Raw genomic sequence first — 19,742 nt, forward strand, 5'->3', positions numbered from 1 at the left:
TTTTTTAATTCTTATTCCTTTCATATATTGTTTTTCCAGCTAGAGAATAGAATTTCACAAGCCTTTAAAAATACCATATTACAGTAACCTAAGATTTTACATATTTTTTGTTGCATTCACCTTAGTCTCAAAAAAATATGTAAAAATAAATAAAATTGAGGAGAAAACTTGTCTCACTTGATGCCAAGTAATCCATCTTATAACTTTCCTTGATGAAAGTTGTGGTTTACCACCCAGAGTTCAACCCAGAACCTTAGCACTAACCATTGTTTCCAAATCAAAAGACAAACATCATCATGGTGGACTGTGACTACCTATCATACCTAAAAACAAAGGAGTTCACAACCTATATTAAGTCCAATTACCTAAAGGCAATAGAAAACCTTAGTAAGGACATTCAATTTCACATAACTTGATTCTAGTTTATGATTAAAAACATGCTTGATAAATTTTCATAGAATCGCACACTCTAAAGCCCCGAATTACTATGGTTTGTTTCATGTTGCTCGTTAATTTAAAACAGACTTCATTTTGTTAAGGCCTGTACCACCTGAATTCCATGAGTTTCATAGTGATGAGCCTCAATCCAAGACTTAATCTGCATGAGAAAACTAACCAACCTTTTTCAGGGTGGAGTGAGATATTATTAGGTAGGGAGGAGCTCTTATGGGATATCCTTTTGGGAATCATGCAATGATGTCTCCAAAGTGAATGCCACCACTGGAGAAGCACTCATTTTATTCACATTGATGGTAGCTTTACACACCCATCCATATATGAGATTGATAGCTCCATTCTAGGTAGAATTATAGGCTCTTGGCATTGCCTCGAGGTGTAAAGAAAGAAAGAGACACAGAGAATCATATAATTTGGATGTAGAGAAAAGAGAGAAGCGCAATTGGATTTTAGAGAAAGAAGTGAAGGAAATGACACTAATTGTGTGCATTTGTGTTGCTTTTATTATCATTTTATCAGTGGAAATATGATGGGATTTCAACTTCAAAGGATAACTACCTTATAGAATGTGGATCAAAATGCAACATCACAGTGGGGATAAATATCTTTAATGCATATACCCCCTCTTGAAAAGAAAAAAATTAAAACAAAATCTCATACAAATATCAAAACAATGAATCATGTGCAGATATATATAGTCTAACATCCAGTCCTCTCACATTCTTTACAATTCTAGAGCCTCAAATATGTTGGAATGAGTTGTACAAATCTACCTTTATAGATATCCTTAGCAGAGTTTCTTCAGAAACCATTGTTCCAAATAATTACTTAGCTAAGTGACTAGGGGCTTGAAGTTAACTTGGGCTCCTTGTCGTACTCACTTCCTCCTCTCCTTTGCCTGGATATGATCTACGTCTTGCCTCTATCTACTGAATCTAATCTTTTGAAATTTCTTTCCTCTTTAAGGCTTAAATTTTCCTCAAAACATGCCTTACCGAAAAAGGAAACTAGTTTGCATGCAGTGGGTTTTGCATGCATTTTGATTTTGGTACAAGAGTTAACAGGACTTTGCATGAGTTTTGGATTGCAAACCATGAAATGGAGGAGAAACCATGAAGAGAATTTTGCATACGACCATTGTAAGAAACAAATCTTTTATGAAAAACTGGTTTTTCACCACTAAAATGAAAATTAAAGGATAACTACCTTATAGACTGTGGATCAAAATGCAACATCACATTGGTGGAAATATATTCAACGCATATACCCCTCCTGAAAAGAACAAATTTAAAACAATATTGCATACGAATATCAAAACAATGAACCACATGGAGACATATAAAGGCAAATGTCTAAAACAATGAACCACATGGAGATATATAAAGGCTAACATCTAAAACAATGAACCACATGGAGATATATAAAGGCTAATGTCTTGTCCTTTCACATTCATTACAATTCCACAGCTTCAAATATGGTGGAATCAGTTGTACAATCTACATGAATAATATTTACATAGATTTCCTTAACACAGTTTTTTTAGAAATGGTTGTTCCAAATAATTAGGTAATTCATGAATGAATAAAGAATACCAAATAAGCCTTTTATGAAATAATTCTCTATTTGGGAAACTAAATATATAGAGGGCATCTTTTTACAATGATGTTTTTCGAACACAATTTGGCACCATAACCTAAATTTAAATTTACTCCCCTAAGCAAGACACTATTGTTTCTGGAATTTGTTCCCATTATCATGGCTGAATAATACAATCAAGAATAAATATTGCTTCCATATCCATAGAGTCATGTTACCATGGAAGCACTAGAATATAGCAAAAATATCAACCAACAATGAAGAACCCTCTTGAAGATTATTAATTAACTAGCAAAACAAAGGGATGGTTCATGCCAATAATTTGAAAAATAAATGGACAATGTATCTTGATATAGAAAAAATGAATAATAGACTACCTCAGTAGAGAGAACTTGTACGACGTGCGACATGTCATGATTTCAACCTTCGTCTCCGAAAATGATACCCAACAAACTATAGCCTGTCCTCTTTCTGCCACATCTTACAAAATTGGAATTTGATGGTCAAAGAGAAAGTTATGACGATTTTCCCAAGCTGACATGTTTGAGATCGAATTTAGGAGCCTCCAAACACCCTAACTTCCTTAGTTCATATCTTTGAAACTATAGCAAGACAAGATCTGAAATTCAGTCACGAGGTTTATCACGATTTTGGCTCAAATGGGTTTTAATTTCAGCTTCTGGAGCATTTTAGAAACAAAATTTTTAGTGAAAAATCCACGATGACCTGTTTCAAGCAGCGAAACCCTAGAATCCAAAGCTCTCATACCAATTGTTATGCAACTACCTCACAAAAATAGAAGAAAGAGATAGATCAACGACTTCAAAAGTAGTCTCTTCGAGGGGGAAACATCCTTTACATTACATAAAATGAACATGTTAATCTAGGTTGTCATTGACGTCAATATAGCACTGTTTGTGATTGCAAATTCCTTGATACATGATTGCCCATTGATGCCCATCGATCATAATGCTCATAGTGATGAAAGCTTGATATATGATGATATGATGAGATGGAGGACCCAAGTGGATTGAACAGCAGGAGGTCAATTGAACAGCAATTGAACAACAAATGACGCGAGGTCAATTGAACATCAATTCAATAGCATGAGGTCAATTGAACAACAAATGACACAGGAGGTCAATTAAATAGCAATTGAATAGCAATTGAACAACAATTAAACAACAATTTAATAGTAAATGATGGAGTAGATCCAGTACAACAACAGGAGAAAGAAGCCAGAGAATAAGAGGAAGAGTTCATTAGAAGCCATCAAGGAAGCAGGTTATCGCATATGCCCAAGGGTAAGTGTTATCAGAAGAACAAAGAGCAACAACGATATCAAAGGAGAAAAGAAGAAAACATCAGAGGAGCCCTATCATAAGTATCGCATGTAATATATGCCCAAGAAGAACTAATATGAAGAAAAAAAGGGAGGAGCATAAACAGAGTTATCGGAGGTCACAGGAAGATAAGCCATAAGAGCAACAACTATCGGAAGAGCAGAAGAGTGAAAAGGGGTCACAGCAGCAACAGCTATCGGAAGAGTGGAGGTTAGGATTGTACAGATGTTTTGATCGTGGCTAAAGGCCCGCGCTAAATCCTAGTTTTCGATCTCATTTTCAAACACTTACGTCACAATCAACGGTGAGGGTTAGACTTGTTTTTAAACCATGTGCTAGTTGAAGACCCGCAGGCCATAGATTTGATATCCTCATATATCCAATGGATATTGGGTCATAAAGTGATCGGACATTAATCTCAAAATGGACCCGAACTTTTATAGATCAAGGATTTATAATCCTTATCGGCTCTGTAAGGGCAGTTAAGCGTCGTGAAAGTTCCCAGACCGATATCGTTGTGAACCATTAGATCGAGCGTGCCTTGATCAAACAATGGAATATCGGCGATTGGGTTTGTTGATCGGGTGGATCAACAACCGTCGGATTAATGATGAGATGAATGGTGGAGAATTAATATGATAAGACTTGGGACTGAGTGGACCCGAGAAGTTTATGGACACAAGATTATTTTATTTGGGGTCCGGGCTTGTGCATTCACGTGGGACTAGCGTTTGTTTGTGGGATTAAAGGAATAATTACATTTTTTCATGAAGTTACAATCGCGATTAAAGTTGATGACATGGCATTTGGGGCCTCCATATGGCTAATGTATCACGAGCATCTATCATAGAGAAGAGATAACAGTTCACAACTCGTGAAATTGAAGGAATGGAGGAAACTGGAAGGTCAAGCAAACAAAAGAAGAGGTCGAAAGGTCAAGAAGCCAAAGGTCTGGCAGATGATGAAGATACAAAAGAAGCTGAGGATCGAGTGAGAGAGATGTAAGCAAAAGGACAGAAGTAAGCCGTAGGTCCAACAGGACAGAAGGAAGCCGAAGGTCCAACAGGACAGAAGGAAGCCGAAGGTCCAGTAGGACAGAAGGAAGCCGAAGGTCCAGCAAGACAGAAGGAAGTCGAAGGTCCCGCAGGACAGCAGGAAGCCAAAGGTCCAATAGGACAGGAGGAAGCTGAAGGACGAGGCAATTCTGTTGATTGGGTTAATCTTTGAAAGGCTCGGACCTGTGATTAATAAATCAAGTACATAAAGCAACCTGAAGAACAATTCTATGAAGGGGAAAAATAAAGCTTCATATGACATCATTTGAAGGGAGCAGTAGATAGCACCGACATTGAATCCTTTGTGAGTCTAGTTCTTGGAAGTAAGAGATCGCGATAGCAAGAATAGTGAGAAGCAGTCACACTTGAAACAGCTACCACAACATTAAAGAACAAAGACTTGAAAATAGAGAATTGCTTTTGTGCATACATTGAGGCTTAGCACAAATATCTTGTTGCAAAGCTTCAACAAATCTTGGAAACATTATAGGAGATCATGATGCCGATTTGAAATCGTCATGAGGTAACTTTGCAGACTTTGTTAGGGCAACATAACAATAATAATGTAAGGGCACAACAATAACAATAGTGGGCTTTTATGGGGCACAATAATAACAATATGGGGACAACATGGGCACAAGAATAACAATAAGGGTTACAATGACAATAATAATAAGGGAATACACTAGTATTATAGGGACCTAAGAAAGCCCATATCTTTATTAAGATCTTCATTCTGAGAAAGCCTTGCATTTAATAGTGTTTTGATATATTGAATATACGAAGTAAAAAAGGGAGAGGAGAAAACTTCAAAATGTTAACTTCAGTTATATTTCAAATCGCTTAAACAAGGAGCAACCTCTCTTGTTCTCAATAAGTCACAATGCCTCTTCCACCCGTACTACAAATATTCAATAAATGCTTCAAGCATACCTTTGAGGAAATAAAATAAAGGTTGAAGAAGAGAAAGGCTTCCTCCGCAACGAGGTGATGCAAACAACTTCATCGTGGTATTAAACAGGTCTGCTAGAAACGAAGCGATGCTTGCATCTCCTTGAGGTGGCTCTGTTGGGTTACTAAATAGGCTCGCTCACAGCGGAGTAACACGAGGGAATGTCTTTAACCCATATTATCAAAAGCTTGGTATACTTGTCATCTTTCTCCCCTAACAAAACACTTGAGGTGTGACTAGACTTATGTTGATGTGTTTCAAGCTAAGAAAAAAATAGAAGAGGTTATTCCTTTAATGGAGATAAGTGATGTTTAGGTTAACTTATTACTAGATGTTCGCATATTAAATATATTGGTAATTATGTTTTAATATGCTCATTTAATTTTTCAAACAATCAGCTAGAAGAAAATAATTTTGATGTCCATGAATGTACGAAACTGAGTCACCCCCACCCTCTCAGTTTAGTCAAGTTTTCATCAAAATATATTCACCTCCTTCAGTAGATGCTTTTAGGGACTAAAATCCTCCCAAAATGGGGGTGTATGATCTGGATTGGATGAGTATCTTCTTTTTCATCCATCTTGATGCTTTCAAAGTAGAAAAAGTGGAGGAATCAATGCACAAGACTATTTTTTCCAGCAGTGCTAGTTTGGAAAATTCAAGTCAAAAACATCAAGAGTCATTTTGATGCCTTAAATGAACATATTTTGCATTCTTAGCCTTATTATGGAATATGTAAATGTATATGTAATAGGATCATCCTAATAATGAAGGGATTGCATGTGTAATGTGTGGATTGGTGTATATAGTGATGATGTATTCATTATGGATGGTATGGATGTTATTTCGATGTATGAATCTATTTGAGGTATTTTGAGGCATTTTTGTTATTATTATCTATATTTGTATTGTCATTAATGCCCACATTGTTGTACATGGTGTGAACTATTGAATTCTATGTATTTGGGTTATAACATTTGGTATGAGAGCGTATAATCCTAGGGTTTTTATACTTTGAATGAATCAACTTTACATTTTCATTACATTTTTTTCTAGGATACTTCAAGTAGTGAAATTTTAGGCATATTTAAGAGAAATATCAAGAAAAATTTGGTTAAAATTTAATATTTTAATTCACTGTAATTTTAGAGATATATTTAGTGGATGTTAGGGTTTGCGATTCGTTAATAATGACAACTGAATGTTCCTCGGAGAAATATATGGTGGGGAAACCGCTTTACTTCGGGTCGTAAGCATTATTTTAAATTACATTTAAAATCAAGCCGATAATCACCAATGTCGGCTCTTGAATGGTTTTTGGTATCTGCGCCAAGTGACATGAGTATAAATATCAGCGAAGCAAAATTTGATTTAGTACAAAAAGGTAGCAGACAGAGTTTCTTCACAACATTGTGGTTTAACTTTAACTTGCTTAAACACGTTCGGAGCATTTTGTTTCTGTGGATTCCGCGTTTTGTTTTTGTGGATTCCGCAAGGCCCGGAAAAAAGGTCCAACGCAAAACACTGCGTATTGTTGTTGAAAACGTAATTTCAACTCCACAACAGATGAGCCATGCAGCAGCATTAAGACAATAACCGTGTGCATGTATTCCTACCAAAACAACTCCAGAAAATGACCAAGGGTCGGGGCACAAGACATCACCGATGAGCGATCGCCGATATCGCATCGGCATGTCGCATCAGCGCTCTTAAAGGGGGCAGGGCCTTTCGCACATATATATATTTGCGATCCGATGAGCCGGACCCGACGGGTATTAAACATTTTATTTCATATTGTTTCAGTTCCGGCAGCAGCCTCTTTCCCGTGTTTTTAATGTTTTCTAGGCATAAGTCAAAATATATCGCATCGGCGGATATCGCATCAGCATTTCGCTATCGGGATAGCCAAAGGGACGGAGCCTATACATATGACATGCATCCGACCCGATGGGACGAACCCGGTAGCATTATAAAAAATTTCTGATAAATTTTCAGCGTTTTTGCGTGTATTTTCAAATATAAAGTAACAGAGGATTGGCCGGTTAAGATCTGCATTGCGACCCGAAAGGCGGACTCGATAGAAAAGATATATATACGTGGACCTTTGATATTAAAAAAAAATGGCAGAGCAGGCAAGATTTCTCAGTGGCGGAAAACTGGTTAAAGCAAGCATGGAAAAGTACAGCGCAGCAGGCAGCTGCCTTCAATTCAAAGTATGGGACGAGAAGAAGTAGGTTGCAATCCAACTCTTGCACATTGAATTCTCAGCTACCGCAGTTAAAGTGCTGCTCAGCCAAGGACGAGAAGGACAGCCTCGAGCAGTTCACAGCATGGGACTCCATTTTTGTTCATTAAATCATTCAGATTTTAAAAGTAATTTAAATTTTTTTGCGTTGTTGCCTGTTGAGAGAGAGGGTAGAAACGCAATAGCCCATGTGAATAAAATGTTGTTGTTGAACATGAAATGTAATACGCAGCAGCGTAGTATACACAATCTAATGGGAAAGGAATGAATAGAGTTGCACTATGTATATTTTTTTGTGGTGAATCCCTCTAAGTGAAAGAGGATGAATTTTGTATCAGGAATTCCATTTTAATGAATACAAATCCTTTTATGGGTGTGTAATACTCTGTTCTTAGAAATTTCTTTTAAAGCTTCCCTGTGCTAAGATCTTGTGGCAGAAATAGAGCATTGTCTCTGTGTTCAGTTTGTTTGTTTTTGGAATTTTACCAGAAAAATTTCCAACAACGGTGTGGAGGTTGACTCTGCTAATTCTAATGTAGCTCATGAGTAGGTTGTCTGCAATTGTTCACATAAATTTTGCCGAAATTGTTTAGAGGAGTCTCATCGTCCAATAAGCTGCGACACAGTCAAAAAATGGATTGATCAAATTAATAATGGTGATTCACTCAATGCGTACTGGATATTTTGTAATTCCAATCCGTGTCCAAAGTGTGATCGACCAATGGATAAAAATCAAGGGTGTATGCACATGACATGTACGTCCCCGTGCGAATTTCAATTATGTTGGTTATGCCTTGGTGATTGGTTTAAACATGATTCTTGCAATCAATATAGTCCTGATCAGGTTGCAACAACATCAAGAAGAATTGATGCAGGGAATCAATCCAGGAATTCGGCCTCAGTCGATTCTAGGAAAAGGTTTGCAGCTAAAACATCTTCTTCATCAGATAGGTTGGTATTTTATATGGAAAGATGGAAGGCAAATGAAAAGTCAGAGGAAAAGGCATTATCTGATCTGCAGGCTGTGCAAGAGGTAGAGATTAAAAGATTGAATGAGTGTAAACAGACGAGAATGAGTCGATCTGGTTTAACAGAGTTCAAATGTGTGGTAAATTCATGGTTGCAGATAGCAGAATGCAGGCACATGCTTAAATGGACATATGCATATGGCTATTATTTAACCCCGGCATCCAGCGATCATGATCAGGAAGATGATATTGTTTCCAAAAAACAAATTCTTTTCGAATTCCTGCAAGGTGAAGCTGAAAGTAGTTTAGAACGACTTCATCATTGCGTTGAACAAGAGTTGCAAGACCATATAGAAAGCACCCTTAAAGCTGACGCTGATACTTCGACAGGGAAAAAGGCGTTGCGCGGTTTTGATCACTTATGTATCAGGCGTGAAAAGCTCACAAAATCGACGGGCCAATATTTTGAAAACCTAATTCAGCTTTTGAAAACAATCTCTCCGAAGTTAGTCGGATTAATGCACCAGCAGGGTGCGCATGAAGAAGCAATTATTACTAGAACCAGCTGTCACTTATTATTAAGCAGTGCAAGTGGGCCGCCGGACTTGGATGACTTTTTCTCATATTTTGTCGTATCTTTGTTGGTTCCAGCAGATTAAGAATCTTGGACGTTTGTGGCAACCCAATCCTTTTGATTGATTATCCAGTCAATATTATTGATTATTCATGATTATTTATTTTAATAAAATGTGAACTTTGTTTTTAGTGGAATCTCACCCAAATCCTTGTCATTGATTACTAGTTCAATATTAGTATATGTTTGTAATATATATTAATAAGAAGTGGTGATTTATATTTATATTTTATGTGTGATTTCATTTATGGAGGTTATATTAAATGGTGTTATGACATGCACGAATAAGTTTAATAAATTACATTATATCTTTTTCAATTTAATGTTTAAAGGGGTTGGATTCTATAGTGGGAAGTAATAAGTTCTTCATAGTTAGGCAAGGTTCAATTCTAGCTTAGCTTTGATGTAGTTATTCAACATGTTTTAGCACCTAGAGAGATTAGATAAAAATTGGTTTGTAATGCTTGCATAGATAATTGGATTAAATCTCATTCCAGTGTCCTTTTAAAACAACTCTTTTAATGTAGAATGCCTAGTGATTTGGTGTTTTGTTAATCCGCTCCTTCTATAAAGGTCAACCACATAATTTAATTACCTTTTTCCATGGAAATGGTATATATGGGCACCTAGAAATTTCACATGTTCAAACCTTGACTAGGCATATATTGGCACCTAAAGATTTTATTGCAATTGTGTTTTTTTTTAAACAACCATTGCATAATACATAGAATAGTATCATGCTCACCTCTGCTCAAAGATAGTTGGGTTTTTTTTTCCTACTTACATCTAAGCACGAAACATAACTTGAATAAGCTAAAGGAGTTTGTTTTGTCTTCACAAAGTAATTGAACACTAGCACCTCCACTACTTGGGGAGGCCCACTTTCACATTTTCCTTCAGCTCTAACTTTCATTGGAAAACTTCACAAAGGAAGGCCCAATGTATACAAAGTAAAAAAATGCAGTTACAACTATACTTACAGAAATGGCTAAAACACCTCTTGTTGAGATTTCCATTTACTAGTATCCAAATCCTATGTAGATGGCTATGTTACTCTCAACTCAATGCAAATAGACAATTCACCCCATATGTTAATTTGAGCCTTAACACATGGCCAACAACATTGATTTGGAGTCTCCCAAAAAGACTTGTTCATAAATTTGGGGCTACAAAATCTTTTTCATGCTAAGCCTTACATACATTCCTATATTGTATATTGTTTTTAAACATATTTATATTTATGGTATGAATACATTGTTTCCAGTTCATGGGAAAATTAATTGCAATAGACTACTTTCATTTGCAAAGTCATCATTTCAGGACCTGATGTAATTATCATTTGATGATGTTGTAGACTGTTAGAAGGGCAATGTTTGCATTGTAGCTAGTGGTTATAAGCATTGGTTATAATGGGAAAATATCACAATAATGGTCTTGTATTTCAATAGCATTTTTCTTGACAGATATAGCAACTTATAATTTCATGGAAATCTCCAAACTATCCTCTAGAACAGGAGTGAAATTCCATATTTATATATTACAATGAAAAGGTCTTATCCATACTCGATCAGGGTGAGGACATTAGTGCATTGGTTAAGGTGGACGTCTAGGTATATATTTCAGCAAGACTACCTTGAACTCTCGTCAGAATCAAGTGCACATGGAATCATGTGATAATTAGAAGAGGAAATTTAAAACCAATTTTCTAAATTTCTAAATGGCATGTGATGTTCTATGGCCACCATAATTCTATAGCAACTTCTATACATCTTATTAATAACATTTTTTGTATATGTTTGGGAAAACTTGTTGTGGCCCTATTTAGGTGTGTTGGCAAAAAAATGACAACATGGAAGAGACCCTAGGTTGTTCAGGCTCAAGGGGCCAACAAGGCTCTGCTATAGTCTAGGACAGTGCTGGCATTTTCACCTTACCCGTAGGGCAAGGAATCTCAATCGAGGTGTCACGCTACTGAATTTAGATGGGTTTGGGTGGGGTATCAAGTAAATACAAATATTGTACAACAATAGCTCATCACACTCAATTCTCAGTACTATCTAAGACTGTCATTCTACTCGTACCATCGTAGGAAACTACCTAGTTATTCATCATTCATTTAAAAATTAAATAACCCATAAGGAACACGACAATATAATAAGCAACCAAAATTCCTTCTTTCATTAACTGCAATATAAGAGAGTACATGACAGAGTATAAAAGGCTTGAACCCTATTCATCAAATACACAAAGAGTACATTTTCATAGAATGCAACTCACGAGAATGGAAATAAGTAGATTAGAGGATAGTCCTACCCTTTCTCACCCACTTCATTGCCAACCTCTTCCTTGTGCTATACTTTTCCTTTTATCCTTTGCTCTACATTCCCACTACCAGTTCTGCTTGGCTGACTCCACGCTGAGATGGCTTCTATTTCCCTTGCTCGGTTTCTTTTGTATTCTTCCACCACCTTGCCGCAATTTCCTTTTCACTCCCAGTTCGTGTCCCTTTCTTTTGGTTATCATCTCTGCAACCTGAACCATTATCCCCGCCACCTATTCTTGACCTTTCTTCCCTCCAAACTCCAAAATTCAAAACGAAGGCCCCAAGAGGCCCTGACCATCTATCTCAAGTGCTGTCGGATCTGTTTTTGTTCCTAACGGAGACTCTACTGTAATTTCTTGTTGTTGTTGTGGTTCTTCTTCTTTCGATGCTGCTTATTCTGCCTTTGGTTGTGTTGGTCTTGAGTCATGCAAGGCTACTTCCGCTATACTTTTGCCTTCTTTTCCAAATGAAGGCCCCAACTCAGGTACTGCGACATTCATTTCCTCACGGAAGCGATTATAATCTTCCAATGTCATCTCCTAGACGCATGTGAGGGTTTCTGCCTTTTGGGGAAATTCAGGCATTGATATGCCATTCGGTTGATCGGGGTGGGTGTTTTACAGGGTTCTCCATTGTTCTTCGACCTTGTCACATACCTCCCATAGAGTAATCACATGCTTACCAACCGATGGCCTAATATCAAAAATTTTCTTTCTTGTCTGATCTGGTTCCTCCTCAATTTGTTGTACCTTAGCCTCGAGGTAGTTGATCTCATCATCGATTTTCTTTACCTGGCCTTTGTCCCTGTAGGTCTTGTTATCAGTGATGCGTTGTTGGAGTTGTTGGCGGACTGGATACAGTGGCTAGTTTTTTGTGGCCAAGCTCCCTGACCAATCATTGACTTGCTTCCTTAGCACATAACCATCCACCAGGGCATCAGTTATAGAAGCTATTAGCGCAACGACCATGTGGAGTTTCTACTCGATCTCTGCGATGTAGCTTGTAGTTGGATTGGTCAGCGCTACTCTTACCGTATCTAAACTCTTCTTCAGCTCCTTGTTGGTGGCCACAAGTTCCGCGCATGTTCTCTGAATACAATCGCATTAGCCGATCAATGTGTAGGCCGAAAATTCCTCGGGCGCTTCAATAACTAAATCAACCATAGTTGGCTAGAGTGCTTGTAGCTTTAACTTCGCCTGTGTGACCTGTGATTACAGTTTTTGGTTGGTATGTCAAAGTTGATCTTGCTCTGTTGTGATAGTCACAAGTTGGTGCTTCTGGTGCTCGTGCTCGGTGACCAGGTCATTATGGCTCTGTTCAGCCCTTTGAGTTGCATGTTGGAAAAATTCGAACAACTATGAAAATGACCAGTGCTAAAGGTTCTCGGGTTGCAAGGGTTGTCCGCTAGCAATAGATTTTTCTGAGTGGCCTTGGGGGGAAGTGATCCAGGTGGATGTTGGTGGCGTTGCCCCAGATTTCCCAAAAAACGTCGTTTAGGGCCTCAAAACGGCTCCGAAAGTTCAGGACCCGATGTTGCCTCCCAAAGTGGTAGTTTTCGGATAGATCTTTCTAACGAGCTATTGTACGCGTCAAACGGAGATCATATGCCAAGGTTATGACCCCGGGAAATTGATGTACCAATTTACCCAAACGGGGCCCACAACTTGGCGTTTCATCTTCTAGGGTTAGGTTTTGGGATGTGAAGGGTTTTCCATTGTTTCTCAACAATAAATAGGCCTTAGAGCCTCATTGTAACATAGTTCAAAACAGTTCAGAGGCATGTAGCCACCACATCTCTTCTCAGAGATAAGCTACCATCGCCCTAGCTGGTTTATTTCTATTTCTGTTTGTAAGCATATTTCAATATTTTACAGTAATGAAATGAAGTATTATTTCCGTTGCATATATGTGTTTATGGTTATCTCTATAATTTGTTGCGTTCCTGTTTAAATCCGGATCAGTGGTATCAGAGCGGTCTGCTTTTTCTCTATTTTTCTTTGCATGTCCCCAATGAGGTCGGGATATAAGGAGTTAGGGCTTGATCTGGTCGAACCTTTGCAAGACCAACCTCGCAAATCCCGACGGCCTCCCATGGCGGATGAGAAGAAAGACGAGGGGGCAGGAGATCCTATCAAAATCTTGCTCGAAGAGGCGCTCGAGCGGAAAAGGAACACGATGATGGATAGCTTTGCGCAGATCCTTTAGTGGCTACCCAGAGGCGACGCATCGGCTTCCAACAGCGACTCTGGAAATGCCACACCGTTTAAGGTACAAGTTAATTTTGAAATCCCCAACTTCGAGTGTCAAATAGACGCAGATGCCGTAGATAAATGGTTAAATCTACTAGATGGGTATTTTTCTGTTCACGAATTTTCAAGTCGGGAAAAGATTGTTTTCGCTCTTCTCAAAGCAGCCCCCCACGTCAAGGACTGGTGGGAAACCTACTGTGAGCAGAAGGATGAAAGTACAGGCTCACTATTTTCAGCTGCACCCACTTGGAATGACTTCCGGGATGCCATCAAGGAGCAGTACTACCCTGTTGGAAGCTATGAGGACAAATACATCAAACGGAACACACTGTGGCAGGGACGAGACCAAGATGTGCCGGAGTTCACAAACATTTTTCATACCCTTCGCACATAGTTGGGTATCAAAGATTCTGAGCTGCATCTAGTCCTCAAATACCGCGACTGCCTACACAGATACATCCAGGAAGAGATGGGGTTCTTGAACATCTCCTCACTCGGCACAGCATACCGATACGCTGTCAAAATCGAGCAAAAGTTAGAACAGAAGAAGCGAGACTTTGGATCTGCAAATCCGGAGCCCAAAGGACAAAGCCAAGGTGGGGTGACCCAAGACAACCCGTTGAAGCCACAAGAAAATAACAACACCATGAAGCTGAAGAGGGACACAGGAAAGTGGTGTGAGTTCCACAAGAGTCCCACTCATAACACAAGTGAGTGTCGGACCAAACAGTCGCTGGTGGCCGAGTTGAAGGCTTCCGAATCAGATACATGTTCCGACCCTGAGCCAGAACTCGACAAGGGGAATGGCAAAGGGAAGCAGATCATTGATGCGGATCCCAGCGCCACTGTTGCCACCGCCAAGATCCAGAAAGATGAGCTCGAAAATCCAGAGGAAGGGCAGCGTCTTTTCCACTCACAGATGTGGGTGAAGGGTTCGCCGCTACAATTCATTGTCGACAGTGGCAGCCAAAAGAACCTCATTTCAGCAGAGGTCGTGAAGCGGTTGGGCCTACCAACTACATCGCATCCGCAACCGTACAGTATTGGGTGGCTTCACGAAGGACGAGATCTGAAAGTTCGCCAGCAGTGCCGCCTTCCCTACAGCATCAAACCCTTCACAGACGAGGTATTGTGTGATGTTACACCTCTGGATGTTTGTGATGTACTATTAGGCCAACCATACTTGTGGAGGCGACATGCTGTGTATGAGTCAAGGCCTCGTGCTGTCATTATTTCTTTGAATAATTCATTATACAGGATACCAGAGGTAGCCCCACCTACTGCCACATCCTTGATCACTACCAAGAAAGGCAGCAAGCTCATATCACAGACTAGGAAATTCATCTGTTTGGTTCACTCCCAAAGTAAGGGGAAGATCGTTGCTACATCCATGACCCCTGCAAAGGGTTCCTCCACGCAACAACAGCAACAAAGGGATACGGTCATGACAAAACATAGGAACGACTTCTCCTCACCCACAGGGGTACCACACAAGTTTCAAGTGGGCAACAAAGTCTGGTTGCATTGACAGAAAGAATGCCTTACCAGAACCCATCAGAAGCTTAGACCACTCCAACATGGTCCTTACAGCAGTACCAAGGCTATGGGGAACAATGCTTTGGAGCACGTCATTCCTCCATTCCTTCGCCTGCACCAAATGTTCAATGTGGACCATCATCAATCATGCTTCCCACCATTACTGGACACATCAGAGATTACAGGACAAGTTCAGCAGATGGAGGAACTCAACGCAATGGGGACCATTGCTTCCTAAGGGGGGAGGAATGATCCAGGTGGATGTTGGTGGCCACCCACCTATCCTATTTGGACCCCCACAATTGTCTCTTTCAGTCTTTTCAGTTTCCTAAATTGTAGCACAGTTTACTATTTTTAGCAGTTTTTCGAGTCCTGAACTTCCGGAGCCGTTTTGAGGCCCTAAACGACGTTTTTTGGGAAATCTAGGGCAACATCGGTCCATGGACCCATGTTGCCTCCCAAAGTGTTAGTTCTCGGATAGATCTTTCTAACGAGGTATTGTACGCGTCAAATGGAGATCATATGCCAAAGTTACGACCCCGGGAAATTGATGTACCAATTTACCCAAACGGGGCCCACAACTTGGCGTTTCATCTTCTAGGGTTAGGTTTTGGGATGTGAAGGGTTTTCCATTGTTTCTCCACAATAAATAGGCCTTAGAGCCTCATTGTAACATAGTTCAAAACAGTTCAGAGGCATGTAGCCACCACATCTCTTCTCAGAGATAAGCTACCATCGCCCTAGATGGTTTATTTATATTTCTGTTTGTAATCATATTTCAATATTTTACAGTAATGAAATGAAGTATTATTTCCGCTGCATATTTGAGTTTATGGTTATCTCTGTAATTTTTTGCGTTCCTGTTTAAATCCAGATCAGGAAGTTGCAGGCTGTGTGGTTTCAAGAGACTGAGGAGCGGGAGGGATAATGATTGGCTCTGGAACAACGAGCAAATTTATTGGAAATGAGGCTTCAAACAGTTCGATCGGGGACACCTTTTCCTATTGAGGGGTTTTCTTCTCATGCATGTGGTAGACCCTATTCAGTGCGAGATCCGCGAGATTGATTCTTGTGGTGAAAGAAGATGGTGAGCAGTGTAAAGATAGAGACCAAGAAATTTAATGGTTAAAGTTTTGAGTTGTGGAAACTCAAGATGGAGGATCTGCGAGTGGATAAAGATCAGTGATTGCGGTAGATCCAAGTACTAAACCAACAACAATGTCAATTGAAGACTTGGCAAAGTTGCATTGGAAAGCAAAGAGCACAATACAATTGTGTGTCTCGAATTCGGGTTGCATTGTTGATGTGTCTGAGATGTTGCTTCGCAAGGGTTGGTTGCTAGCAATAGATTTTTCTGAGTGGCCTTGGGGGGAAGTTGCAGGCTGCGTGGTTTCAAGAAACCGAGGAGTAGGAGGGATAATGAATATCTCTGGAACAACGACCAACTTTATTGGAAATGAGGCTTCAAACAGTTCAATCGAGGACACCTTTTCTTGTTGAGGGGTTTTCTTCTCGTGCATGTGGTAGACCCTATTCAGTAGGAGATCTGCACGATCAATTCTTATGGTGAAAGAAGATGGTGAGCATTGTAAAGATAGAGACCGAGAAATTTAATGGTTAAAGTTTTGATGTGTTGAAACTCAAGATGGAGGATCTACTAGTGGATAAAGATCAGTGATCGCGGTACATCCGGGTACTAAACCAACAACAATGTCAGTTGAAGACTTGGCGAAGTTGGATCAGAAAGCAAAGAGCACAATACAATTGTGTGTCTTGGATTCAGTATTGTTGAATTTATCAGGGGAAGCTTCAGCGAAGGCTTTGTGGGACAAGTTAGGGACATTGTACCAATCTAAGTCTCTGGTGAATAAATTGTTCCTACAAAAAATGTTGTATAACCTGAGGATGAAAGATGGAGACTCATTGACAAAACATATGAATGCCTTTAATATTGTGGTAGGTCAGTTACTATCTGTTGATATCAAAATTTCATATGAAGATAGGTGCATTCGTTTGTTGTGTTCTCTACCAAATTCGTGCGCAGTTTGGTTGTCGCAATATGTATCAATGCAACTGCATTGCAATTTGATGAAATAGTCTCATCCTTGTTGTCAGAGGAGATGAGATGGAAAAATATGGAGGGCCAGAATGGTGATGCCTTGTATGTACGAGGACGGTCCCAAAACATAAACAAAAATAAGTCGTCGAGTGGGAGATTTAAATCTAGAAGGAGATCTAAATCTCCAGGAAAACATGTAAAGGTGTGCTGGAAATGCGGAAAGGAAGGGCACTTCAAAAGGGACTGTAAATCTAAAGTACCTGGGAAAGGAAAGGGATCTGATGACGCTCCTTCTGCAGATGTGAAAAAACCACGTCAGATGAAGGTGGGGATGTGTGCTCGGATTCTTCTTCAAGTACACATGTAGATCATGAGTCATGCTTCATTGACTCAGGTGCATCCTTTCACTTCAATCCCCGTAGAGAGTGGTTATGCAAGTATGAGAAATATGATGGTGATGATGTCTTCTTAGGGGATGACAGGAAGGCAAGAATTGTTGGTCGCAGAAAAGTCAAGTTGAAGTTGCAAGGTAGAAGGATTAGAACACTTCCGGGTGCTCTGCATATTCGTGCATTGGTCAGAAATCTAATTTATGTAAGAAAGATGGATGTTGTAGGTCTAAAAAGAGTGTTCGGGAAATATACCTACAAGATGCTTCGGGGAGCACTGGTATTGATGCAGGGAGTTCGGACTAGAACTCTATACAAGATTCAAGGTAGCATTGTTACCAATGGGTGCAATAGTTCTGTGGTTCCTGGAACTGGAGCAGAAAATCTAGTGGTCTCTGGAGAAAATACCATGCTATGGCATCAAAGGCTTGCAAATATTGGAGAGAAGGGCCTTCAAATAATTCGTGGTAAAGGGTAGAACATATGTCTAACAGCTCTCTGGATTTTGATTTCTGTGAAAATTGTGTTTATGGGAAGTAGAATCGGTCCACAAAAACATGGTATTTGCAGGGTCCACACAAACATTGTCTTTGCAAATGATGTGTCCCAACAATGTTCCAAACAGAACTGCAAAGATACACTTCATGTTTAGGGAGATTTGTAGTTGTCTGCACCGATCGAACATTACTCTAAGTAAGCTACAATGCTTCTTCAACAGATTATAAACTATCCAATCGTCCATGTATACCTCCAAGAACCGATGAATGTAGTCTCTGAAAATGGTGATAATAATTCGGGAGAACACAAAAGGCGCATTCTTTAGGCTAAAAGGCATGATGTGGTATGCATACGAGCCCCATTCTATGGTGAACATTGTTTTCTACTTGTCATCCTTTGTTATTCGAACTTGATGGTACCCTGAGACCCCATCTGTGAAGGATTAGGTTTCATTCCCCACAACATTATACAAGACGTCATCATTGAAAGGCGTGGGGAATGCGTCATGGACATAAGCATTGCTAAGGTTTTTGTACTATACACAGACCCTTATTTCCATAGCTGCCTTTTTGTTCTGGATGAATATTGCCCTGATCCATTTTGCTTCATCTGCTGGAAAGATGATTCCTGCATTCACCATTTCATCTATCTCCTTCTTGAATTTTTTTTTACCTCTTGGGTTTAGCCTATACAGTCTATGGTTCAGCCTATATAGTTGTAAGGGTACTATAATTCAAGCTCATTCATAGTTCAATAAATATATCACCATCTTCTATAGGGTAGTCATTCATGGTTATAGTGTAATGAACAATCTTAACTGGTATTATTTGTCCCTTATATAAGGTAGTAGGACCTATAGTAATCAATACAATGCGTAGTATTAATCGCGACAAGGGAATTAAAAATCAAACCTAAACCTTGAAGGAAAATGTTATAATATATTTCTCCTCGAGTGTGTTAAATCTTGAGAATGTTTTTTGGTAGCAATGAACAATTTTAAAATATTATTTGGCCTCTTCCTTAGGCCGAGATGCGCAAAAATTAGGACTAAAAAGCATATTTGTGAGGAAATTGCTTTCATAATGAAGAATTGCTAGCATCCTCTACAATTACTTGCTTAACATTAATTTTTTAGTCTAATAGAAACACTTGGTATTGACATTTTTTTGGTATTGTTAATGAGTGTTGCCACAATTCCCTAAACCATTTGCTACAAAATTTCCTAATTGCTCTGCCTTCCACCTCGATGATCATTTATGCTTTCGTTATGTGCTTTCCCTTTGGTTTTCAGATTTGGTTAACTTTGCTTCTGCTCCTTTCTCAAATCTTATTCTTTATTTGATGGTCAGGTTATCTATGAAATTGAGGAGATGGCAAGTAAAAGCAGTGTGAGAACGAGAATCTATAAAATTGAGGAGATGGAAAGTGGAAGCAGCACG

General features: G+C 39.2%; 1 pseudogene; it reads left to right on the top strand.

Annotated features, from left to right (window-relative positions):
• LOC149170389 (putative E3 ubiquitin-protein ligase ARI8 pseudogene) overlaps positions 1-9,274 on the top strand; it is a 37,808-nt pseudogene extending 28,534 nt beyond the window's left edge.
• The last annotated feature ends 10,468 nt before the right edge of the window (positions 9,275-19,742 follow it).

The sequence above is a fragment of the Pinus tabuliformis genome, chromosome 4_2, assembly GCF_031772625.1.
Source record: "Pinus tabuliformis cultivar Carrire ecotype Pingquan chromosome 4_2, CPIR1, whole genome shotgun sequence".
Classification (NCBI taxonomy): Eukaryota; Viridiplantae; Streptophyta; class Pinopsida; order Pinales; family Pinaceae; genus Pinus; species Pinus tabuliformis.